At 40.8% G+C, this 14,479-nt stretch overlaps 1 long non-coding RNA gene across 1 annotated transcript; it reads left to right on the forward strand.

Annotated features, from left to right (window-relative positions):
* The first annotated feature begins 1,920 nt into the window (after window positions 1-1,920).
* Window positions 1,921-10,634, forward strand: LOC134471864 (uncharacterized). The gene is made up of 3 exons (XR_010041573.1): window positions 1,921-2,027; window positions 8,631-8,718; window positions 9,377-10,634. It is a non-coding gene; the product is annotated as an uncharacterized LOC134471864 (long non-coding RNA).
* The last annotated feature ends 3,845 nt before the right edge of the window (window positions 10,635-14,479 follow it).

Below are 14,479 nucleotides of genomic sequence, written 5' to 3' on the forward strand. Positions count from 1 at the left end.
TCTAAATACCCTACAATGCTTTCATCCACTTGAATGGTTTTACACTGACTTGATATGTTTGATGCTGTAGTATATGAAGTTATATTCAAATATTTCAAGGAAAAAGACACTATGGTAACTACTATTAAGTCGGGCTATTTGGTGGTGAAGCACTAGGTTGCTGAAACTGTCATGCTTTGACCTGTATTGTTATGTTGTTATGTCCTCTTTTATCTCAATCTCTCCCTTATTCATTAAAAAATTATTGTTATTTTTTTATGATTTTTTTAATTAAGGGGAAAAATAAAAAATTAGCAGGATATATTATAGTAACTTTTTTGATTTCCTATTAACTTGATTTGAAGTCCTGTAATACTCCCACTATCTTGTTTTGACTGATTAGACTCTGTTCCATTCTGTATGATAGTATCAAGTTTGAGGATATAGGCAACTACTTTGAAGGCAATAAGATTCACTATGATGCCCATTCTGGTTAGACTATTATCTTCTTTGGAAGTCCTGTAATGTTTACAAGGTTTAGGTTTTATTGGTCTTGTTCTCTACTGTTTGGTTCAACTTTATAATACCTAATGAGATAGACAATTCTTTTTAAGGAAACAAGGGACAACGTTGATAACCATTGTTGATAACCTTGTACTCTGTTTTTACATCATGTGCTATGTCTATCCTTGGTTTTGACTGACAGCTTTGTTTTGCCATATTTGACTTTATTCTCTTCGAAAAAAAAAGTAATAAGAACTAAGGAGTAATAAAACCCAAAATGTATAAATTGTGTTATAAAAAAGTGCTCTAAAGGATACAACTGCAAGTGTGTTTAGGGGTGTTAAAGAGCTGACCATATTAATGTTTTTGGTTGGATCATTGAACACAACTGTTTGCAGTCTCACTGTTTGAATGTCCACTTTGTATGCTTTGATACTGTGACTTGAGCAACTATTTCTAAGATGACAATATGTAATCTATTAACAGGTGATTTCTTACTGTTTTTTTTGTTTTTTTGGTTTTTTTTTTTTTTTTTTGTAGTTCTGTATTACTTGTATCGTTACACCGCTTTGTTTTGCTTTGTTTTTTCTCTTTTTCCTTTTAAATAAAATTTTTTTAAAAAACTATTTCTAGAAACCAGGAACTTTGAAATGCGTGTTTCTCTCCTAGCCACTCTCCGAATGCCAGACCCCTGTGTCCAGCTGCCTCTTGAACGTCTGCCCTGAGCTCGGAGCTACCGTGAAGCAGCATTTCTCGGTGCTTTTCAGCTCCTGTTCCTGCTCATCTCCAAGGAGAACCCGTCCTGCTTCTGAAGCAATTGCTCTTAATTCCACGTTGTTCTTTCTTTGTGCCCACTGATCGCAAGTCCACCAAATTCTACTTTTAGAAATGTGTTAAGACCTCGCCACTTCTCTGTCATTTCCCCTGCCATTGCTTTAGATCACAGTCCTCACCAATTGTTTTTATTTCATTTTTCTAACTAACAAAACAGCTCATTTTGCAACCAAAGAAAATTCAATCCAAAGGAATTCCAGAGATGAGAACACAAATTCCTTGAACCCCTCATGTCAAGAATTAACTAATGTTAAGCCAGTGGTACCTCAGTTCATGAATGGAATTCTGTCCTCACAGGCCAACATGACCCTCACCATTGAATCTGATTTGGTTCTCACCCAACTCAGTTTGTGACAAGAACTGCAGGAATAACCAAATGTGTGGACGAAGGTATCACTGAATACTAGAAGTTACTTTCAAATAAGCATGACGTTTTGTGAGTTATATCGTTCCCCTGACGCTCCGCAGGCCGTTTTCTATTTCCCTACGTTAGTTTTACTAGCTATGTGATATTCCATTTTACAATCAGAATCACTCCCTTAGCGTTGGCTGCATATAGGTCAAGATCAAAATAGAAAACTGAACAGCACTCTGCTATTTAAAACACAGTAAATTTAGTACACGGAATTTGTGAGTGAGGACAAAGAGTGGGGAGTGAAATAATTCATAGATGACAACACCAGTGAGACATCACCACACGCTGGATTTGGGTGAGTACAGATCTACAATTTTGCCTAATTGGTGTTTTATTTTATTCTTTGTTTCTTGACTCTTATCAAGTTAATCGAGTCTCTCTATGAGCTTTAACCATATCTCTTGGGCTATTTTAAGGGTTTCTCTGGGGATCACTTATGCAGCTATAATTTATCACTAATTAAAGGTATGATTGAGCCACCGCCAGTCAAATGCTGCAAGCTCACAGCATTATAGCTGCATTTGCTGTCCCACCCCATTCTTTGCTGTTGACACAGACTCCATCCACACGTAAGCCCTATAATACTACGGTGGAATTTTTAAAATATGTAATTACATAAGTTAAGAAATAATGATCACTAGGGGCTGGAGATCTAGCTCAGCGGCATAAGCACCTGCCTTGTAAGCAGGCAGTCGTGAGTTCGATCCCTGGTACCGATAAAAAGGAAAAAGACAAAAAAAAAAAAAAAAAAAGAAATAATGATCACTTACTATCTCTGGTATTCCCCAAAATGTATTTTCATCTCTTGTAATTTCCTTGAGCCACAAGAATGACCTTCCCTGTAATGCAGATATATTAATACAAATTCTGTTTTCATTTGTCTGAGATGTTCTTATTTCGTCATCATTTCGGGGATAGTTTTGCTGGCTGTAGAATTCTGGTTAGGAGTTCTTTCTTCTTGCCCTTTAAAGAAACTTTTCATCCCCTTCTGGCCTCTTTGCTTTTGGTGAACATACGCTGACTTTTGGATTATAGTTTCCTCATGTATAATAACTCATTCTTCATTGGCTCCTTTAAATATTTTCTCCTTACATTTCAGAAGTTTGGCTACTTTATGGCTAGATACTATTTTCTTTGATTATATACTATATGAGCCTTACTGAGATTCTTAAATTTGAAAGTTGATGTTTAATATAAAATCTGAGATGAAAAGAAACCCAAGCTGTTAAAAACATGGCAAATGCTTTAGCCTTCATTCTGTACCTGGAGCTTTGTATCCTAACTCAAGTCTCCTGCATTCTATTGTGAAGTATGATGCACAATTTTATTCCTTTCTGCTTAATTTATGCCATGATTTCTACTAAATGTGACTGTTCTCCCAACACATTACCAACTCCCTAGAATCCCACTCATGCACCAGAATCCAGTTCCAATGTCACCTGGTCTATGTCACTTGCACACAAAATCCCTAGCAGTGTGACAGGTGCTTCTTCTTCCCCAAAACACAGGTTTTCTCTTTTAGCACAATCCATAAAATATGTCATTGCAGTAATGTTTTTGCATATCTTCTTTCACCTGACTTTACTCATTGGCAATTTTCTGTGTCTTTGGTAAATTACTCTTTTCGTGGTATCCTGTGTGTTAGTTTACAGGCTGGTTAGATGAATAAATTAATGAACTGAGTTTACCTAAAACAATGACCCAGCACACCAAGTAGAAAGAAAATGACATTTATCTTCAAAGTTTATCTCTTTAGATTTTAATTTCTCCTTTAGAGAAAAATCTCTCAGGTGACTCATGGTTCTGAATAGAAGCCGGGAATGATGGATTTGTTTGTTTGTTTTTGCTTTGATGGGGATGGAACCCAGAGCCTCATATACCCTGGACTAGGCAAGTGCTCTATCCCACCGAGCAGAGCCACAGTCCCAGCCCAAGAATGGGTGTTAGATCTTTGGGTAAACAAGGGCTGATCAGAAAATACGGTGTATGTCTAACTTGTAAAAAATAAAGGGCACTTGCCAATAATACTTCTCCAGATGTGCCCTGTTTCTTCAGACTCCTTTATCTTATCATTCTTGCCACTTTCTGAACCAGTTCAGGAAATGCTCTTTCACGAACTTTTTTATTAGGAGTAACTAACGTACCATGGGCGCTGTTGCCAAGAGTCATCCATGGAAAGGCAGGCTTGCTCAAACGCGATGGGGTGTCCTCACCCTCCTCCTTCACCGGATCCAGCACCTTGGGGCTTCTGGCTCTTGCTCAAGTCAAAACGACCATGGAAATTAATTTTGAACTGATCCAGGACACAGAGGCAGGTATAGCAGTGCAACTGAAGCCAATCAAGAAAGAAGACTCCAGAACTCTTCCTAAAGTAGAAAGAACGATGCATTTGAATAAGTTTAGTCAAAGCGAGGGGGACTATTTTGAGGGAAATAATGGCAATACGTATTTTACTGTAGTAATTTTTAAATTTAAATATTCACCTTATTTGGTAATCAGATTACACATGAAAGCAGTAGCCCTTTTTATTATCTTCAACCTCCCCAGCCATTTTGCTTTATCACACCCATTGTTGATGTACTAAGTTGGCAATCATGTGACTCTACCGCACACTTCTGTAGGAATTCTGTTGTCATTAACTGTTAGCTAATTCTAATAGTAATGAATACTTAAAATAATAGGCTACCAAATAAAGTTACTGACAACAAAGGATCAGTGAATTCAAGCATGACAGAAGGAGAGCAACCGCTTTTGGCACGAAAGCTACAGATTCAACAGGCCACGAGGAACACCAAGGTCCTTGGGCCTTCCCTCTGAGAGAGCTTGATCTTAATTTAAACAAGAATAGTCACAATTTGATTCCACATTTTTCTGCTAGTTAATATGCAACTCAACTATGCACTAAATTATCTATTTCTTATTTGCTTCATTTGCAAGCTCTATTTCAGTAAATTTGATTTTCTTAAATGATTGATCTGGGAAAGGGATTTGGGGGCAATGTTAAGTTAAAATGTATGTTCATCTTCAGATCAAAGAATTGAGAGATCTACTAAAAACAGTAGTTTGATAAAGGTGAGTTACTGAGACAGACCTTCAAAAGCAGTCAGTCTGCCTTTAAGGATTTGCTGGGTTTGGGAACATGTTGCGAATTCTGATGAGGGCGGAGCTTGTTTCCTACAGAATACACACAGATTCCTTTCCAACAGTGGCCCCTGTTATTGTAAATATCCCTAGGAAGAAGATTTGGCCTAACAGATATTGGATTTCAATCAACCACCCAGCTATCCCTCTAGTTCTGGGACCTAAAGCTCTTGAACACAATGACTTTCTTTCCAGAGATCTAGAAACAAGAAGAAAAACACAGTAGAAAGAATTCTAGAATTACATCCCTATCTGTGTCACAGAAGTCCATGGAGGCTTCAACTCAAGAAACTTTGTACATTTTTCAGTGCATCCTAGATCTTACCCTCTATGAACCTCCTCATGAAAAGAAATTAGACACATAATCGTTGTATGTCTTCCAAGACCAGCAGGTCTTGACCTCCCTAAAACATGACTCTTCTTTGCATGCAGACAACTTATGAGTCTACAGGCAATGAAATAATGTCCTTAAACAACAAATAACTACTTCATCTTCAGTTCTACAATCACATACAAAAGACAGAAGAAAACTGGCTCTCCAGATGCCAAAAACTAAAACGAGACCCATGCTTATCACCATATACTAAACTAAAATCTAAGTAGATCAAAGATATGAATATTAAAACAGAAACACTAAGTCTATTGGAAGACAAATTGGGTAAAAGCCTTGAAGACATAGGGGTAGGTAGAGAATTCATGAATAGGACTCAAATCCCACGGAAAATACTTCCCAGAATCAATAGCTGGGATCACATCTTATTAAAAAGTTTCTGCATGTCAAAAGAAATCTCCAGCATAGTGAAAAGAAAACCCATAAACTGGGAAAAAAAATCTTAGTGAACTGTCCCTCAGACAAAGGACTTTTGTTTAAAACAGATAAAGAATTTTTAAAAAAATCAGACCCCAAAATTCGAAGTCCCAACCCAAAATGGGCATCTGAAATGAATACGTAGTTCTCAAATGAAGAAATACAAATGGCAAATAAATATATGAAAAAATGTTCATCACCATTGGTCATTAGAGAAATGCAAATTAAAGCAGCAATGAGATTCCATCTCACTCCTGAAAGAATGGATAGGCTCAAGAAAACCACCAATGACAAATGCTGGAGAGGCTGTGGGGAAAAAGGAACTCTCCTGCACTGTTGATGGGAATGTAGACCATTGTGGAGGTCAGTCTGCAGATTTCTCAAAAATCTGGAATTGGAAGTCCCATTTGTTCCAGCTATTCCACTTCTAGGCATATTCCCAGAAGAACTGAAAGCATCATACCACAGTGATATATGTGCACCCATATTTATAGCAGCACAATTTGTAATTGCCAGATCTTGGAAACAACCTAAGTGTCCATCAACTGAGGAATGGATAAAAAAGTTGTGATATTTTTATACAATGGAGTACTACTCGGCTATAAAGAAGGATCACATTGAGATATTTATAAATAAATGGACGCAACTTGAGACCATACTCATAAGTGGAATAAATCAAACTCACATGTATAATTACCATATAGTCTCCCTAGTGTAAGAAATGGTAAGAGTGCATAACAGTTTATGATAATCATTATTCCCCATTACATTGTTTTGAAGCCTTAAAATGTTTGCATTCATTAGTTGGAATGGTTTTACCCTGGTCTGTTTGATTTTATTATCTGTGATAGTATGAACAGCTATTTTGAAGAAAACAAGACATTAGAATAGCCAGTGCTGATTTAATATCATCTTACTCTGAAGTCCTACCATGCTTTTGCTCTTCTATTTCCTTTGGTACTATCATGTTATATCTTATTGGATATTATTATGTGTGATAGTATAAACAAATTTTCTATGGAAAATGAGATAATATAGCAGCCATTGTTCATTCTCTGTTATTTGGTTCTGAAAGTCCTGTAATGCTTTCATTCTCTTGAATGGTTTTATAATGTTTTGTTATTATTGATGTTATTGTATATAAAGTTATGCTCAACTATTTCAAAGGAAGAGACATTATGGTAGCTACTGTTAATTATGGGTTGTCTTGTGGTAAAACGCTGTGTTGCTTGCGTTGTTCTGATCTGATCTGCTTTGTTATGTCCCCTTTGGTGTTAATCTCTTTAAAATAAAAAAAAAATCTTAAAAAAAATTCTTAAAAAGACAGAAGAAACACCTTGTCCCCACCTCAGCCACATGGTCAATCTATTGTTTCTGGGCCAGATAAATAGCTGTGTGTTTGGTGTGGAGAATCTGGAGAAACATTGAGCACAAAAGGACGAGGGAAAGGTTAACTTCCATGGGACACAAGCAAAAGAAGCCGAGACCCACAGCCTGGAGGTTAGAGCTCGGCCATCCAAGCATTGCTCCGTGCAGCTGGGCTCCCATTGCTGTCCTCTTTCTTGGTGACAGCAGTCAGGACAGCTGTGAGGATGCAGGAATTGCTGAAAACCAGTGGTTATTGGCACGGAGTCTTCCAAGCAGTACCACATTTCTAGGAAAATGAATGTAGCCTGCATCTGACAAGGCTCGGTGTGCTTGCAAGGGACAGGAGCAGACTGGAGGAATGTGGCTGTTGGAGTCCCATGCACACACATGGTCCCCACTGACATGACTCTTCACCTCCCTGTCCATCTTAGAAGCTTGCCTTTTCCCTCTTTAAAAATCCCTGTCCTCGATGAAGCCCACAGGATTCCAGCTAGCACTGATCCACACCAACGTTTTAAAACTAGACAGGCCCTGAAAATGGTATTGTTCAACCATTCTACTTTAGTGATCTGGAAAGTGTCATAAAGAGTGAGCAATACATTCTCTTGGCCCTGCATCCATGTATGTTGACCCAAGGTGAACTGGAGGTACTTTTCTACAGGCACTTTACTGGGGTGAGCTAGCCTAACCCCCAAATCCAAGCATCAGTACACCGTACAGTTGGAAGACTACTGCATGCCCTACTGAGCCCAAGTGTTAAGGGGAGAGACAAGGCAGTGGTAAACCTTGGGCACAGGCATCAGAGCTCTAGCATGCCCACTAGGGAAGGTTCTGTCTTACCCACCAGCCTCAGCACGCCTTATAAGCACTACGGATGCTGCACGGGAACCTGCCTGTCCCTGGCCTGCCCAGAGCTTTCAGTCTTCTGTGTTTCCCATAATGTAGCAAATTACTCCACAATCCAGCCACCCCCCAGGGTTCTTCTTTGTAGTCTCCCTCCTATAAGCAAAAAGAAATACTAATCCCACTCTGATCATGTACACAAAACAATCACAGCAGCAGGAGGAACAGAATTCTACCCAGTTTATTCCTAAAACACTATGCAGGGGTAAAAGTACACACAGTCCACTTTAACCATTAAAGAGTTTCTCCTTGACTTTACTGTACCACATCTACAAAAGCCATGATGTAGAAATCTTTACTCAGAAAAATCGGGCTTCAAGTTGTACATTTAAACTGAATTTTCAAAGCATGTTCTGTGAAGAGTTACACTATAGCGTCCAAACACCTGCCGGCACAGACACACAAATAAACCAACCGCGCTTAGCACTGGCTAACGTGCTCCTCAGAACCTTCTTTTAGAATTTAAATATTTCAGCACCTGTCAGAAGACAGGTGATTTGTTCCATGGCTGATATAAATACCAGTAAATAAAAAGCAGGCTATTTTCACTTACTTTGGAAAATAGGGGATACTAAGCTTAGAATCTCTGAAGACAGCTGACTCCTTGCCTTTCTTTTTTCCTTCCCCTTCTCATATTTCTCTGTCTCTCTCCCTTCTCTTCTCTTCCTTTGCTTTCAGACAAAGTCAATTAGGTACATTCAAAAGGCACAGGAAGCAGCTGACACCACCTTGGAGAACATCAGTGACTGTGGAAGCAATACGTGGGGTAAGGAGATGCTGCGTGCAGCAAAACTGAGTTCATATGTCAGTCTGAAGTTGCGCGGGTCAACATGGTATGGGTCAGTGTTCTGACTGTGGAGGAGGAAGATACAGATACAGAAAGGGAGAAAGGTACAGTGGACCTGTGGCGTTAGAATCAAGTTAGAGATACTGGGGCAAGGGGGTGTATCGGTGAATGGCAGGTGGATGGATGGATAGGGAGACACAGCAACAGGTATAAATACTGCCATGGGTTATGGCTTATATCTGCAAGTCCCCCTCCCAAGCCTCCTAGGCGGGACTTTAGAAGGTGATTGGATTACGGGCCTCATAGCTGACTTATAGTTAGCCGACGGTGTCTGGACAGAAGAGGTGGGTCACTTGGTCATGGTCTGGATGAGTTTATTCCCTCTCTAGTACCTGTTTTCACACTCTTTGCTTCCTGCCTGCTGTGGCATGAGCAAATGCAGTCTGCTATGTCTGAGGGCCATGCTGTTCTGCCTTGGAGCTAAGTGGCCATAGACTGTTAAACCTGAGCCAAAATAAACCTTTCCTCCTTCAAGTTGTGGGTGTCAGTTACAGCGTCCCAGTGATAAAGAAAGCCGCTAAGATAGTATGTGTAGCATGCTTATGTGGTTTAGACTTTAACATGTCTACTTTCCTAGCTTGAAGGGCCTGCCATGCCAGCAATGATTACACCTACCAGCCAGCTCCTGTTTCCTAAACGTGACTCCCACGAACAGAACAAAGTGTCCTTAAAGGAATGGCTGATATCAAACTGGGATAAGGAAAGTACAAGATGAACTTAGAATCTATTTTTGTGCCAGAAGAAAACACTGCCCAAAGAATGTCAAAGGACACGTCAAAAGGATATATAAGTAAGCTTGAAGGTGTTATTACTGGGCAGACTTGGAAGAATTTGAGAGTCAAAATAAACAGTGGTAAGCAGATAATGTCATTGCACAAAATAATGATCTAAGTGTCCCTACAGACTAAATAATGAGTGAAGAAACTAGGGAAGAGGTAAATCTCTTCCCCAAAACAAAAACTAATACTGATGATGCACTTTGAAAATCATCACTTGGTATCCACTGCAATAATTAATCCAGGTAAGAACCATTGACAGGGGCTCACAGTAGGATGCACAGTGGCTGAAAACAGGCTTTTGTATTCTCTCAAAATCTCTCCCCGCACAGTACTGGGTAATTACATGATGTGGACTGACTTTTCACTAGAGGACCTAGTAAAGGTGACCTCAGCAACAACAGGAAAACTTCATCCTGCGGCCCCTGAGACGATGTCGATGATAACACACAGCACCGAGCTTCTCTGATGTTCCAGCCAAAGGTGAGCAGCCTGGACATCCTCATGTGGAAACACCAAGCAGAAACTGAGAGAGCTATAAAAACAACTGGGTTTTAATCTTCAAAAATATTAAGGTCGTGAGAGTTGGAGAAATTGTTGCACGTTGTAGGAAACAGTTCTCCAGATTTAGTAGATACTCAGTGACTCCATAACCAATGTATCTTCCTTTATCTAATAGCTCCCCTATAAAAGGATATTGGTCCAACACTCATGGAATGTTGACCTCTAAAGAAGAGATATATTTTAATACATATATACACAGAATTGGATGATGGTTACACATACTTCATAAGCTTTCACCTGACTAGACCAACACCTGATTCATTGATGAGCAGCACTCATCACCTAGGCTTGTGTTTAAGGGACATGAAAGACTCTCGTATACCATTTCTGCTTACTTTTCAGATTTAGTAGCAAGAAAGTGGAGGGCAAGAAAAGGTGATTCTGGTGCTGTGTCCACCTCGAATCACTGACCTCATTGGCCTCCCTATCACAGCCTCTGTAGCTCTAGTGCAGTCCACCAACACATCACGCACATGGTACTGAGTAGTTCAGGAAGACTTGGAGAGTGTTTGCAAGAATTTTGGTAGCTGATAGAAGAATGAACTCACCCAAAGAAAGTATTTGAGTTTCCCCTTTTCATTTGAATATAAATGCACTATTTGAGAATGCTAACATAGAAGTCTGTGCTATCCTTTAGAACACCTTGGAAATACAGAACCTGCTCATCTAAAGAGAAAAACCTCTATTCTTTTTCAGTGTACACGTGAAATGCACTCCTTTTCTCCATTTTAAAGCTTGTGTAAGAAGAAGAGGAAATGTTAAGAGCTGGTAAATAGCAGAACTCAAAACTCCTGCAAGACAGTCTCTGCAGAGGTGGGCTTCTCCTTTCTAGAAGGGTTGGCCCCTTTCAGAAGCTTTGCATCACTGGATGGGTCACAAAATGCTCAAGTCTGACATTAAACTTCGTTTTATATATTATCTGTTTTAAAAAGATCTTTTAAAAAGAAGGTAGTATCTTCAAAAAAAAGAGCCATTGAAGGAATTGTCTGGCCATGCAATGGAATTTACAACGGCATTATCTATGCAAAGATTTCCTCTCTAAATGAATAGTATAAATAGTATCTATGTTAAAGGAGAGGCTCAGGAGTTTCGGTTTTGAGTGTGTAAAGAAAGCCCTCTCTGGGTCCTGATCAGTAGCCTCACTGGAGTTGTGCCTGAAGGGGATGAAAAGACCTTTTCTTTAAGTATGCTGCTCAGCGGCTGGCCTCAAACTAGCAGCATCAGCATCGCCCAAGAGCTTGGTGGAAACATACAACCTCAGACTCATTAACCACATCGTTCATTTGAAAGGCACTGTTCTGTCCCGTGTGGGACACATTTTCCTGCACCCTCCCAACTTTAATCAGTACTGGGGAAAGAACCAAGGGCCTCGACAGACAGGCAGGCAAAGTGCTCTATCACACAGATATACCCCGAGCCTTGCTTTACACATTTTTAAAAATTAGAAGTCTGGGTTTCCACAATGATTCAGAACTATTAAACACAAGAAGAGCAGAAAATCTCATCCTGCCCCATGATGAATTCTCCAGGCCGTTGAAAGACTCATTAGACCCATTGTTGTAGTTGTTTCTACAAATGGATTTGAGAGGCTACTTGGATAATTAAGAGCAGGTACAGCTCCTAGCATGCTGCAACCTGTCTCCTGCAGAGTACCCTGCTAATGCCACTGTGAAAGATGAGGAAAGGAAGCTACCCACACCATCTGACCAGCCACACACATGGTAGCACACCCACACTCCAGTTAAGCCCCCTCCCGCCCCACTGTGGAACTTGACACCCTAGGGGGATTTTGACAGGGAACCGCCAATCCATAGTCATGGTGGTCACTTGCAACTCTTATCTAAAAGTCCAACCTGAATATTTGACACATTACCAGCTCTCCTCACAACTCATTCTGAAAATTAATCTACAGCAGGATTCTTCAAGCAGCATCTCCAGATTGTACTCAAGGAAGAAAAGAGAAATTATCTTTCTACAAGTGTCACATAAAAATAACACAAACTATACGGAAGTAACACAAAATAGTCCTTTCCCAATCCCAGCTAGCTAATTGCAATAACCGGGCTTTTAAATTTTTTTTCACAATATACTTTCTCTGAAATAATGAGCTTTTCAATACAAAAAGCCCCAAAATTGTGACTGGTGAGTTAATTCACTGGATGAGAATACTTGATAGAAAGACAAAGGCAAGTGAGATGCAAAGAGAGTAAACAAGGTGCTTGTCTCTGAAGCTCAGAGAGGTCTGTGCTATTCATTCCTAAAATCACAGGGGCAAATTGTTCGAAAAACTACTAATGACATTTCTTGTTTCTTTATCATGGGTAAACATGACATTTTGACAATTGGATCTAAATGGAAAATCAGACATAGCAATTAGACTCTGCATGTATTTTGAGGCTAATATCTGGGCTTGGTTACACTAGGACCCAAGCTATTTCTGGCTCAAATATTCCTAAAATAAAGAGAAAGTCCCTGTCTGAGCTTCAGATGACCGAAGGTGATCCACAAAGCATCCGCTAAGCGTAACCTTGACCCATATCCATGTGGCTGGGAGCACTGGGCCTTCTGGCAGATTCCAGCAATAAGGTTTAAGAACATCATGGACCGAAGGACTATTTTCATTGGGGTCTTTATTTGTGACCCTGGAAAAGGCTCCTTTTATGACCATAAATCCCTACCACTAGCTGGGACTAAGTTTTCTTCATGTTTGGTTAGAGTCACTTTGGAATTTTTGGAATTTACTTCAGTTGTTTAGGTGGCCTCCATTCTGATTGGCATTTTGGGATGTCTGCTCCCTCACAGAGCTGGTGACTGGTGGTACGTTGAGCCCGAGAGTGAAGAGCCCTCCAACCTTTCTCCTGGTCCTTCCCTTTGTGGACTAGAGGCACTGTCGATGCAATTGTAGGCTGACTGGCCTCAAAAAAGACCTCTCTTCCCAAAACTCAGATTCTAGAAACTATTTCCTTTAACCAGCATCTCAGTTTGTTGGTTGGTTTGTTTGTTTCCAATTTAAAATGCACACAAGTGCCTAGGGGTTGCACGCTAGAGCTGCCACATAGCAGTGGCATTTTAGGTAGGTCAGATGGTAGCAAGGGCACAGAATTATTGCAGTGCCCTTGGCACCCCCTCCCCCACCCTGAGATTCACCGCTGATTGCAGGCTGGAGCCTTCACTGGCACACGGCCATTTCAAAGCTGCAGGTGTGCAAGGCACTCCGATAAAGTGGCTGCAGTAATCAGGGCAGGTCCACAGGGGATGGGGCTGAGGAGGGACAGAGAGGGTGTAGCTGTCACCCCAGGGAAGGGCACACACCTCCACCTGCCACCTCACTTGAGATATCACATAACAGCAGCAGCTGTCCAGGGCTGCAGAAATGAACACCGTGCACCTGTTTCCAACACGCTTCGTTATCATCAATATCCATGTAGTCATTGAAGGAAAAGCATTGATAAAATGAGCTGCACACGGACACCGTCCTCCTTCAAGACTGGACGCTTTACCTTTACTCGGTGTTAAGAGAAGCCAGCGCCCGGAGAAAGTTCTTGGCTATCTCGTGTGATCAGGCCCTGCAATTTTCTGATTTTTTTAGATGATATTTTTATATTAACTGATTTTTTTTAACTCCAGTGTTCTCACATTGCTTTGTAAGCTGTGCCTGTTTGTCAGTTGGGCAGCTGATTGCCTCGCATTTTTCAATCCTTCTTTCTGTCTACTGGCCTCAGGTTTGTGAGGTGAACCATACCAGTTGCCAGTAAGGTGCACCGTTGAGAAATGGTCCCATTCGTGGGCTTCTGACATCTCATCGCTCCTTCTGTGCATGTGGCTGCCTTGCCTACACACCCTCAGCCTCCGCAGGACAGCGCCAGGTCACATGGCAGTGCCAGCCAGTTCTCTCAGCCTTCTAACATTTGTCAGCCCGAACGTCAGAAGGGCTCAATGTGGCAATTCCAGGATTACTGGCCAAAGTTGCTTTTAAAAGGCATTTCCATGAGTCTGCTCACTGCAGAGATGAAGAAGGGACACAGTGTGGTTACTAGCTAGACCAAAGCTAATTTATCAGAGCTGGTCGTCGGATGGCAGAGCACAGCGAGGCAAGCAGGGAGATAGATGGAGGGAAGCTGCCCTCCCCGTGCCCTGATGGTGCCCTGTGCCAGGCTGAACTGCACGCTCCATGCCCATTCAGCATAAATTCCAAGGTGCGTCTCACAGTGAGAAGGATCAACATTGATTTGCCAATCTGGGGATTCATGGAATTTGCTCTTTCTGGATTGAGAACAATCCTTGATGCTCTCCCCTTCCCTCCTTCTCACCAAATCTACTGCTAAGACTTTGGATCCATA

Source organism: Cavia porcellus, unplaced genomic scaffold (genome assembly GCF_034190915.1).
Source record: "Cavia porcellus strain 051 isolate PalLab524CR breed Dunkin Hartley unplaced genomic scaffold, mCavPor4.1 scaffold_20, whole genome shotgun sequence".
Classification (NCBI taxonomy): Eukaryota; Metazoa; Chordata; class Mammalia; order Rodentia; family Caviidae; genus Cavia; species Cavia porcellus.